This window comes from Acanthochromis polyacanthus, chromosome 16 (genome assembly GCF_021347895.1).
Source record: "Acanthochromis polyacanthus isolate Apoly-LR-REF ecotype Palm Island chromosome 16, KAUST_Apoly_ChrSc, whole genome shotgun sequence".
Taxonomy (NCBI): domain Eukaryota; kingdom Metazoa; phylum Chordata; class Actinopteri; family Pomacentridae; genus Acanthochromis; species Acanthochromis polyacanthus.
Window position 1 is genome coordinate 6852605 of NC_067128.1, and position 13524 is coordinate 6866128.

Consider the following 13524-nt stretch of genomic DNA (forward strand, 5'->3'; position numbering starts at 1 on the left):
CTCATCTCACTCACTCACTCCTATACTCCCTATGCCTATCTCACTAACTCACACCTGGAATCGAACCCTGGTCTCCTGGGTGCCAGCCAGCCACTCGACCCACTGAGCTATACTCCCTATGCATATCTCACTCACTTCTGAACTCATCACACTCACTCCTATACTCCATCTCATTCACTCACTCCTATACTCCCTATGCCTATCTCACTATCTCACACCTGGAATCGAACCCCAGCCTCCCGGGTGCCAGCCAGCCACTCCACCCACTGAGCTATACTCCCTATGCCTATCTCACTCACTCCAATACTCCCAATGCCTATCTCACTCACTCACACCTGGAATCGAACCCCGGTCTCCCAGGTGCCAGGCAGCCACTCCACCCACTGAGCTATACTCCCTATGTTTATCTCACTCACTTCTATACTCATCTCACTCACTCCTATACTCCTATGCCTATCGCATTCACTCACTGCTATACTCCCTATGCCTATCTCACTCACACCTGGAATCGAACCCCGGTCTCCCCGGTGCCAGCCAGCCACTCTACCCACTGAGCTATACTCCCGATGCCTATCTCACTCACTCCTATACTTATCTCACTCACTCACTCCTATACTCCCTCTGCCGATCTCACTCACACCTGTACTCCCTATGTCTATCATACTCACCCACTCCTATGCTCCCTTTGCCTATCTCGCTCACTCACTCCTGAACTCCGGTTGGCTTTCTCACTCACTCACACCTGGAAGCGAACCCCGGCCTCCCGGATGCCAGCCAGCCACTCTATCCACTGAGCTATACTCCCTATGCCTATCTCACTCACTCCTATACTCCCAATGCCAATCTCACTCACTTCTATACTCATCACACTCACTCCTATACTCACTATGCCTATCTCACTAACTCACACCTGGAATCGAACCCTGGTCTCCTGGGTGCCAGCCAGCCACTCTACCCACTGAGCTATACTCCCTATGCCTATCTCACTCACTTCTATACTCATCACACTCACTCCTATACTCCCTATGCCTATCTCATTCACTCACTCCTATACTCCCTATGCCTATCTCACTCCAATACTCCCTAAGCCTATCTCACTCACTCCTATACTCCCTGTGCCTTTCTCACTGACCCACTCCTATACTCCCTCTGCCGATCTCACTCACACCTGTACTCCCTCTGCCTATCTCACTCACCCACCGAGCTATACTCCCTATGCCTATTTCGCTCACTCACTCCTATACTCCCTCTGCCCATCTCACTAACTCACACCTGGAATCGAACCCCAGCCTCCCGGGTGCCAGCCAGCCACTCTCGCCACTGAGCAATACTCCCTATGCCTATCTCACTCACTCCTATACTCCCGATGCCTATCTCATTCACTCACTCCTATACTCCCTATGCCTATCTCACTATCTCACACCTGGAATCGAACCCCGGCCTCCTGGGTGCCAGCCAGCAACTCTACCCACTGAGCTATACTCCCTATGCCTATCTCACTCACTCCTATACTCCCTGTGCCTTTCTCACTGACCCACTCCTATACTCCCTTTGCCTATCTCGCTCACACCAGGAATCGAACCCCGGACTCCCGGGTGCCAGCCGTCCACTCTACCCACTGAGCTATACTCCCTATGCCTATCTCCCTCACTCCTATACTCACCTCACTCACTCACTCCTATACTCCCTCTGCCTGTCTCGCTCACACCAGGAATCGAACCCCGACCTCCCGGGTGCCAGCCAGCAACTCTCCCCACTGAGCTATACTCCCCATGCCTATCTCACTCACCCACCGAGCGATACTCCCTATGCCTATCTCACTCACTCACTCCTATACTCCCAATGCCTATCTCACTAACTCACTTACTCACACCTGGAATCGAACCCCAGCCTCCCGGGTGCCAGCCAGCCACTCTCGCCACTGAGCTATACTCCCTATGCCTATCTCACTCACTCTAATACTCCCGACGCCTATCTCACTCACTCCGATACTCCCTGTGCCTTTCTCACTGACCCACTCCTATACTCCCTTTGCCTATCTCGCTCACACCAGGAATCGAACCCCGGACTCCCGGGTGCCAGCCATCCACTCTACCCACTGAGCTATAGTCCCTATGCGTATCTCCCTCACTCCTATACTCACCTCACTCACTCTTATACTCCCTATGCATATCTCACTCACACACTGAATCGAACCCCAGCCTCCCGGGTGCCAGTCAGCCACTCTACCCACTGAGCTATACTCCCTATGCCTATCTCCCTCACTCCTATACTAACCTCACTCACTCACTCCGATACTCCCTCTGCCTGTCTCACTCACACCAGGAATCGAACCCCGGCCTCCCGGGTGCCAGCCAGCCACTCTCCCCACTGAGCTATACTCCCTATGCCTATCTCACTCACTTCTATACTCATCACACTCACTCGTATACTCCCTATGCAAATCTCACTCACACACTGAATCGAACCCCAGCCTCCCGGGTGCCAGCCAGCCACTCTATCCACTGAGCTATACTCCCTATGCCTATCTCCCTCACTCCTATACTCCCTCTGCCTATCTCACTCACCCACTGCGCTATACTCCCTATGCCTATTTCGCTCACTCACTCCTATACTCCCTCTCTCACTCACCCACCGAGCTATACTCCCTATGCCTATCTCACTAACTCACACCTGGAATCGAACCCCCGCCTCCCGGGTGCCAGCCAGCCACTCTACCCACTGAGCTATACTCCCTATGCCTATCTCACTCATTCCTATCCTTAACTCACTCACTCACTCCTATTCTCATCTAACTCACTCACTCACTCACTCCTATACTCCCTCTGCCTATCTCACTCACCCACTGCGCTATACTCCCTATGCCTATTTCGCTCACTCACTCCTATACTCCCTCTCTCACTCACCCACCGAGCTATACTCCCTATGCCTATCTCACTAACTCACACCTGGAATCGAACCCCAGCCTCCTGGGTGCCAGCCAACCACTCTCCCCACTGAGGTATACTCCCTATGCCTATCTCACTCACTTCTATACTCCCTATGCCTATCTCACTATCTCACACCTGGAATCGAACCCTGGTCTCCTGGGTGCCAGCCAGCCACTCTACCCACTGAGCTATACTCCCTATGCCTATCTCACTCACTTCTATACTCATCACACTCACTCCTATACTCCCTATGCCTATCTCATTCACTCACTCCTATACTCCCTATGCCTAACTCACTATCTCACACCTGGAATCGAACCCCGGTCTCCCCGGTGCCAGCCAGCCACTCTACCCACTGAGCTATACTCCCTATGCCTATCTCACTCACTCCTATACTCCCTGTGCCTTTCTCACTGACCCACTCCTATACTCCCTTTGCCTATCTCGCTCACACCAGGAATCGAACCCCGGCCTCCCGGGTGCCAGCCAGCCACTATACCCACTGAGCTATACTCCCTATGCCTATCTCCCTCACTCCCATACTCACCTCAGTCACTCACTCACTCGTACACTCCTGATGCCTATCTCACTCACACCTGGAATCCAACCCGGGCATCCCAGGTGCATGGCAGCCACTCTACCCACTGAGCTATGCTCCCTATGTTTATCTCACTCACTTCTATACTCATCTCACTCACTCCTATACTCCCTATGCCTATCTCACTCACACCTGGAATTGAACCCCGGCCTCCCCGGTGCCAGCCAGCCACTCTACCCACTGAGCTATACTCCCTATGCCTATCTCACTCACTCCTATACTTATCTCACTCACTCACTCCTATACTCCCTCTGCCGATCTCACTCACCCACCGAGCTATACTCCCTATGCCTATTTCGCTCACTCACTCCTATACTCCCTCTGCCTATCTCACTCACCCACCGAGCTATACTCCCTATGCCTATCTCACTAACTCACTTACTCACACCTGGAATCGAACCCCAGCCTCACGGGTGCCAGCCAGCCACTCTCGCCACTGAGCTATACTCCCTATGCCTATCTCACTCACTTCTATACTCATCACACTCACTCCTATACTCCCTATGCCTATCTCATTCACTCACTCCTATACTCCCTATGCCTATCTCACTAACTCACACCTGGAATCGAACCCCGGCCTCCTGGGTGCCAGCCAGCCACTCTCCCCACTGAGCTATACTCCCTATGCCTATCTCCCTCACTCCTATAGTCACCTCACTCACTTACTCGTATACTCCCTATGCATATCTCACTCACACACTGAATCGAACCCCGGCCTCCCGGGTGCCAGTCAGCCACTCTCCCCACTGAGCTATACTCCCGATGCCTATCTCCCTCACTCCTATACTCACCTCACTCACTCCTATACTCCCTCTGCCTATCTCACTCACCCACTGAGCTATACTCCCTATGCCTATTTCGCTCACTCACTCCTATACTCCCTCTGCCTATCTCACTCACCCACCGAGCTATACTCCCTATGCCTATCTCACTCACTCACTCCTATACTCCCTATGCCTATCTCACTAACTCACACCTGGAATCGAACCCCAGCCTCCCGCGTGCCAGCCAGCTACTCTACCCACTGAGCTATACTCCCTATGCCTATCTCACTCATTCCTATCCTTAACTCACTCACTGACTCCTATTCTCATCTAACTCACTCACTCACACCTGGAATCGAACCCCAGCCTCCTGGGTGCCAGCCAACCACTCTCCCCACTGAGGTATACTCCCTATGCCTATCTCACTCACTTCTATACTCCCTATGCCTATCTCACTATCTCACACCTGGAATCGAACCCTGGTCTCCTGGGTGCCAGCCAGCCACTCTACCCACTGAGCTATACTCCCTATGCCTATCTCACTCACTTCTATACTCATCACACTCACTCCTATACTCCCTATGCCTATCTCATTCACTCACTCCTATACTCCCTATGCCTAACTCACTATCTCACACCTGGAATCGAACCCCGGTCTCCCCGGTGCCAGCCAGCCACTCTACCCACTGAGCTATACTCCCTATGCCTATCTCACTCACTCCTATACTCCCTGTGCCTTTCTCACTGACCCACTCCTATACTCCCTTTGCCTATCTCGCTCACACCAGGAATCGAACCCCGGCCTCCCGGGTGCCAGCCAGCCACTATACCCACTGAGCTATACTCCCTATGCCTATCTCCCTCACTCCCATACTCACCTCAGTCACTCACTCACTCACTCGTACACTCCTGATGCCTATCTCACTCACACCTGGAATCCAACCCGGGCATCCCAGGTGCATGGCAGCCACTCTACCCACTGAGCTATGCTCCCTATGTTTATCTCACTCACTTCTATACTCATCTCACTCACTCCTATACTCCCTATGCCTATCTCACTCACACCTGGAATCGAACCCCGGCCTCCCCGGTGCCAGCCAGCCACTCTACCTACTGAGCTATACTCCCTATGCCTATCTCACTCACTCCTATACTTATCTCACTCACTCACTCCTATACTCCCTCTGCCGATCTCACTCACCCACCGAGCTATACTCCCTATGCCTATTTCGCTCACTCACTCCTATACTCCCTCTGCCTATCTCACTCACCCACCGAGCTATACTCCCTATGCCTATCTCACTAACTCACTTACTCACACCTGGAATCGAACCCCAGCCTCACGGGTGCCAGCCAGCCACTCTCGCCACTGAGCTATACTCCCTATGCCTATCTCACTCACTTCTATACTCATCACACTCACTCCTATACTCCCTATGCCTATCTCATTCACTCACTCCTATACTCCCTATGCCTATCTCACTAACTCACACCTGGAATCGAACCCCGGCCTCCTGGGTGCCAGCCAGCCACTCTCCCCACTGAGCTATACTCCCTATGCCTATCTCCCTCACTCCTATAGTCACCTCACTCACTTACTCGTATACTCCCTATGCATATCTCACTCACACACTGAATCGAACCCCGGCCTCCCGGGTGCCAGTCAGCCACTCTCCCCACTGAGCTATACTCCCGATGCCTATCTCCCTCACTCCTATACTCACCTCACTCACTCCTATACTCCCTCTGCCTATCTCACTCACCCACTGAGCTATACTCCCTATGCCTATTTCGCTCACTCACTCCTATACTCCCTCTGCCTATCTCACTCACCCACCGAGCTATACTCCCTATGCCTATTTCGCTCACTCACTCCTATACTCCCTCTGCCTATCTCACTCACCCACCGAGCTATACTCCCTATGCCTATCTCACTCACTCACTCCTATACTCCCTATGCCTATCTCACTAACTCACACCTGGAATCGAACCCCAGCCTCCCGCGTGCCAGCCAGCTACTCTACCCACTGAGCTATACTCCCTATGCCTATCTCACTCATTCCTATCCTTAACTCACTCACTCACTCCTATTCTCATCTAACTCACTCACTCACACCTGGAATCGAACTCCAGCATCCTGGGTGCCAGCCAACCACTCTCCCCACTGAGGTATACTCCATATGCCTATCTCCCTCACTTCTATACTCATCACACTCACTCCTATACTCCCTATGCCTATCTCCCTCACTCCTATACTCACCTCACTCACTCACTCCTATACTCCCTCTGCCTATCTCACTCACCCACTGAGCTATACTCCCTATGCCTATTTCGCTCACTCACTCCTATACTCCCTCTGCCTATCTCACTCACTCACTCCTATACTCCTTCTGCCTATCTCACTCACCCACCGAGCTATACTCCCTATGCCTATCTCACTCACTCACTCCTATACTCCCTATGCCTATCTCACTAACTCACTTACTCAGACCTGGAATCGAACCCCAGCCTCCCGGGTGCCAGCCAACCACTCTCCCCACTGAGGTATACTCCATATGCCTATCTCCCTCACTTCTATACTAACCTCACTCACTCCTATACTCCCTATGCCTATCTCATTCACTCACTCCTATACTCCCTATGCCTATCTCACTATCTCACACCTGGAATCGAACCCCAGCCTCCCGGGTGCCAGCCAGCCACTCTAGCCACTGAGCGATACTCCCTATGCCTATCTCACTCACTTCTATACTCATCACACTCACTCCTATGCTCCCTATGCCTATCTCATTCACTCACTCCTATACTCCCTATGCCTATCTCACTATCTCACACCTGGAATCGAACCCTGGTCTCCTGGGTGCCAGCCAGCCACTCTAACCACTGAGCTATACTCCCTATACCTATCTCACTCACTCCTATACTCCCAATGCCAATCTCACTCACTTCTATAATCATCACACTCACTCCTATACTCCCCATGCCTATCTCACTCACTGAAATACTCCCTACGCCTATCTCACTCACTCCTATACTCCCTGTGCCTTTCTCACTGACCCACTCCTATACTCCCTTTGCCTATCTCGCTCACACCAGGAATCGAACCCCGGCCTCCCGGGTGCGAGCCAGCCACTCTACCCACTGAGCTATAGTCCCTATGCCTATCTCCCTCATTCCCATACTCACCTCCCTCACTCACTCACTCACTCGTATAGTCCTGATGCCTATCTCACTCACACCTGGAATCCAACCCGGGCCTCCCAGGTGCCAGGAAGCCACTCAACCCACTGAGCTATACTCCCTATGCCTATCTCACTCACTTCTATACTCATCTCACTCACTCCTATACTGCCTATGCCTATCTCATTCACTCACTCCTATACTCCCTCTGCCTATCTCACTCACACCTGGAATCGAACCCCGGTCTCCCCGGTCTCCCCGGTGCCAGCCAGCCACTCTCCCCACTGAGCTATACTCCCTATGCCTATCTCCCTGACTCCGATACTCACCTCACTCACTCACTCACTCCTATACTCCCTCTGCCTATCTCACTCACCCACCGAGCTATACTCCCTATGCCTATCTCACTCACTCACTCCTATACTCCCTATGCCTATCTCACTAACTGACACCTGGAATCGAACCCCAGCCTCCCGGGTGCCAGCCAGCCACTCTACCCACTGAGCTATACTCCCTGTGCCTATCTCACTCACTCCTATACTTATCTCACTCACTCACTCCTATTCTCATCTCACTCACTCACTCACACCTGGAATCGAACCCCGGCCTCCTGGGTGCCAGCCAGCCACTCTCCCCACTGAGCTACACTCCCTATGCCTATCTCACTCACTTCTATACTCATCACACTCACTCCTATACTCCCTATGCCTATCTCACTAACTCACACCTGGAATCGAACCCCAGCCTCCCGGGTGCCAGCCAGCCACTCTACCCACTGAGCTATACTCCCTATGCCTATCTCCCTCACTCCTATAGTCACCTCACTCACTCACTCACTCGTATACTCCCTATGCATATCTCACTCACACACTGAATTGAACCCCGGCCTCCCGGGTGCCAGTCAGCCACTCTACACACTGAGCTATACTCCCTATGCCTATCTCCCTCACTCACTCCTATACTCCCTATGCCTATCTCACTCACCCACCGAGCTATACTCCCTATGCCTATCTCATTGACTCACTCCTATACCTATACTCCCTATGCCTTTCTCACTAACTCACACCTGGAATCGAACCCTGGTCTCCTGGGTGCCAGCCAGCCACTCTACCCACTGAGTTATACTCCCTATGCCTATCTCCCTCACTCCTATAGTCACCTCACTCACTTACTCGTATACTCCCTATGCATATCTCACTCACACACACTGAATCGAACCCCGGCCTCCCGGGTGCCAGTCAGCCAATCTCCCCACTGAGCTATACTCCCGATGCCTATCTCCCTCACTCCTATACTCACCTCACTCACTCCTATACTCCCTTTGCCTATCTCACTCACTCACTCACTCCTATACTCCCTATGCCTATCTCACTCACCCACCGAGCTATACTCCCTATGCCTATCTCATTCACTCACTCCTATACCTATACTCCCTATGCCTTTCTCACTAACTCACACCTGGAATCGAACCCCAGCCTCCCGGGAGCCAGCCAGCCACTCTCCCCACTGAGCTATACTCCCTATGCCTATCTCCCTCACTCCTATACTCACCTCACTCACTCACTCGTATACTCCCTATGCATATCTCACTCACACACTGAATCGAACCCCGGCCTCCCGGGTGCCAGTCAGCCATTCTACCCACTGAGCTATACTCCCTATGCCTATCTCCCTCACTCCTATACTCCCTCTGCCTCTCTCACTCACCCACTGAGCTATACTCCCTATGCCTGTTTCGCTCACTCACTCCTATACTCCCTCTGCCTATCTCACTCACTCCTATACTCCCTATGCCTATCTCACGAACTCACTTACTCACACCTGGAATCGAACCCCAGCCTCCCGGGTGCCAGCCAGCCACTCTCGCCACTGAGCTATACTCCCGATGCCTATCTGACTCACTCCTATACTCCCTATGTCTATCACACTCACCCACTCCTATACTCCCTATGCCTATCTCACGCACTCCTATACTCATCTCACTCACTCCTATACTCCCTTTGCCTATCTCACTCACTCACACCTGGAATCGAACCCCGGCCTCCCCGGTGCCAGCCAGCCACTCTACCCACTGAGCTACACTCCCTATGCCGAGCTCACTCACTCCTATACTCATCTCACTCACTCGTATACTCCCTATGCCTATCTCACTCAATCACTCCTATAATCCCTGTGCTTATCTTACTCACACCTGGAATCGAACCCCGGACTCCCGGGTGCCAGCCAGTCACTCTACCCACTGAGCTATCCTCCCTATGCCTATCTCACTCACTTCTATACTCATCACACTCACTCCTATACTCCCTATGCCGATCTCATTCACTCACTCCTATACTCCCTATGCCTATCTCACTAACTCACACCTGGAATCGAACCCCGGTCTCCCCGGTGCCAGCCAGCCACTCCAGCCACTGAGCTATACTCCCTATGCCTATCTCCCTCACTCCTCTACTCACCTCACTCAGTCACTCCTATACTCCCTCTGTCACTCACCCACTGAGCTATACTCCCTATGCCTATTTCGCTCACTCACTCCAATACTCCCTCTTCCTATCTCACTCACCCACCGAGCTATACTCCCTATGCCTATCTCTCTCACTCACTCACTCACTCCTATACTCCCTATGCCTATCTCTCTCACTCACTCACTCACTCCTATACTCCCTATGCCTATCTCACTATCTCACACCTGGAATCGAACCCTGGTCTCCTGGGTGCCAGCCAGCCACTCTACCCACTGAGCTATACTCCCTATGCCTATCTCACTTACTCCTATACTCCCAATGCCTATCTCACTCACTCACACCTGGAATCAAACCCCGGTCTCCCCGGTGCCAGCCAGCCACTCGAGCCACTGAGCTATACTCCCTATGCCTATCTCACTCACTTCTATAATCATCACACTCACTCCGATACTCCCTATGCCTATCTCACTATCTCACACCTGGAATCGAACCCTGGTCTCCTGGGTGCCAGCCAGCCACTCTACCCACTGAGCTATACTCCCTATGCCTATCTCACTCACTCCTATACTCCCAATGCCTATCTCACTCACTCACACCTGGAATCAAACCCCGGTCTCCCCGGTGCCAGCCAGCCACTCTAGCCACTGAGCTATAGTCCCTATGCCTATCTCACTCACTCCTGTACTCCCTATGTCTATCACACTCACCCACTCCTGTACTCCCTATGCCTATCTCACTCACTCACTCACTCCAATACTCCTGATGCCTATCTCACTCACACCTGGAATCCAACCCGGGCCTCCCAGGTGCCAGCCAGCCACTCTACCCACTGAGCTATACTCCCTATGCTTACCTCACTCACTTCTATACTCATCTCACCCACTCCTATACTCCCAATGCCTATCTCATTCACTCACTCCTATACTCCCTATGCCTATCTCACTCACACCTGGAATCGAACCCCGGTCTCCCCGGTCTCCCCGGTGCCAGCCAGCCACTGAGCTATACTCCCTATGCCTATCTCCCTGACTCCGATACTCACCTCACTCACTCACTCCTATACTCCTGATGCCTATCTCACTCACACCTGGAATCCAACCCGGGCCTCCCAGGTGCCAGCCAGCCACTCTACCCACTGAGCTATACTCCCTATGCCTATCTCACTCACTCCTGTACTCCCTATGTCTATCACACTCACCCACTCCTATACTCCCTTTGCCTATCTCGCTCACTCACTCCTGTACTCCGGTTGCCTATCTCACTCACACCTGGAAGCGAACCCCGGCCTCCCAGGTGCCAGTCAGCCACTCTACCCACTGAGCTATACTCCCTATGCCTATCTCACTCACTTCTATACTCCCTATGCCTATCTCATTCACTCACTTCTATCGTCCCAATGCCTATCTCACTCACTCACACCTGGAATCGAACCCCGGCGTCCCCGGTGCCAGCGGGCCACTCTACCCACTGAGCTACACTCCCTATGCCGAGCTCACTCACTCCTATACTTCCTATGCCTATATCACTCACTCACACCTGGACTCCCTATGCCTGTCTCACTCACTCACACCTGGAATCAAACCCCGGTCTCCCCGGTGCCAGCCAGCCACTCTCCCCACTGAGCTATACTCCCTATGCCTATCTCATTCACTTCTATACTCCCTGTGCCTTTCTCACTGACCCACTCCTATACTCCCTTTGCCTATCTCGCTCACTGAAATACTCCCTACGCCTATCTCACTCACTCCTATACTCCCTGTGCCTTTCTCACTGACCCACTCCTATACTCCCTTTGCCTATCTCGCTCACACCAGGAATCGAATCCCGGCCTCCCGGGTGCGAGCCAGCCACTCTACCCACTGAGCTATAGTCCCTATGCCTATCTCCCTCATTCCCATACTCACCTCGCTCACTCACTCACTCACTCACTCGTATAGTCCTGATGCCTATCTCACTCACACCTGGAATCCAACCCGGGCCTCCCAGGTGCCAGGAAGCCACTCAACCCACTGAGCTATACTCCCTATGCCTATCTCATTCACTTCTATACTCCCTATGTCTATCACACTCACCCACTCCTATACTCCCTTTGCCTATCTCGCTCACTCACTCCTGTACTCCGGTTGCCTATCTCACTCACACCTGGAAGCGAACCCCGGCCTCCCAGGTGCCAGTCAGCCACTCTACCCACTGAGCTATACTCCCTATGCCTATCTCCCTCACTCCTATACTCACCTCACTCACTCACTCGTATACTCCCGATGCATATCTCACTCACACACTGAATCGAACCCTGGCCTCCCGGGTGCCAGTCAGCCACTCTACCCACTGAGCTATACTCCCTATGCCTATCTCCCTCACTCCTCCACTCACCTCACTCACTCACTCACTCCTATACTCCCTCTGCCTCTGTCACTCACCCACTGAGCTATACTCCCTATGCCTATTTCGCTCACTCACTCCTATACTCCCTCTGCCTATCTCACTCACCCACCGAGCAATACTCCCTATGCCTATCTCACTCACTCACTCACTCACTCACTCACTCCTATACTCCCTATGCCTATCTCACGAACTCACTTACTCACACCTGGAATCGAACCCCAGCCTCCCGGGTGCCAGCCAGCCACTCTCGCCACTGAGCTATACTCCCTATGCCTATCTCACTCACTTCTATACTCATCACACTCACTCCTATACTCCCTATGCCTATCTCACTATCTCACACCTGGAATCGAACCCTGGTCTCCTGGGTGCCAGCCAGCCACTCTACCCACTGAGCTATACTCCCTATGCCTATCTCACTCACTCCTATACTCCCAATGCCTATCTCACTCACTCACACCTGGAATCAAACCCCGGTCTCCCCGGTGCCAGCCAGCCACTCTCGCCACTGAGCTATACTCCCTATGCCTATCTCACTCACTCCTGTACTCCCTATGTCTATCACACTCACCCACTCCTGTACTCCCTATGCCTATCTCACTCATTCACTCACTCCAATACTCCTGATGCCTATTTCACTCACACCTGGAATCCAACCCGGGCCTCCCAGGTGCCAGCCAGCCACTCTACCCACTGAGCTATACTCCCTATGCTTACCTCACTCACTTCTATACTCATCTCACTCACTCCTATACTCCCAATGCCTATCTCATTCACTCACTCCTATACTCCCTATGCCTATCTCACTCACACCTGGAATCGAACCCCGGTCTCCCCGGTGCCAGCCAGCCACTCTCCCCACTGAGCTATACTCCCTATGCCTATCTCCCTGACTCTGATACTCACCTCACTCACTCACTCCTATACTCCTGATGCCTATCTCACTCACACCTGGAATCCAACCCGGGCCTCCCAGGTGCCAGCCAGCCACTCTACCCACTGAGCTATACTCCCTATGCCTATCTCACTCACTCCTGTACTCCCTGTGTCTATCACACTCACCCACTCCTATACTCCCTTTGCCTATCTCGCTCACTCACTCCTGTACTCCGGTTGCCTATCTCACTCACACCTGGAAGCGAACCCCGGCCTCCCAGGTGCCAGTCAGCCACTCTACCCACTGAGCTATACTCCCTATGCCT

The 13524-nt window shown here is 52.8% G+C and overlaps 1 long non-coding RNA gene across 1 annotated transcript; it reads right to left on the reverse strand.

Annotated features, from left to right (window-relative positions):
- Window positions 1–446: 446 nt before the first annotated feature.
- Window positions 447–13093, reverse strand: LOC127537699 (uncharacterized). The gene is made up of 3 exons (XR_007947497.1): window positions 13040–13093; window positions 1424–1495; window positions 447–502 (listed from the first exon to the last, which is right to left on the reverse strand). It is a non-coding gene; the product is annotated as an uncharacterized LOC127537699 (long non-coding RNA).
- Window positions 13094–13524: the final 431 nt, after the last annotated feature.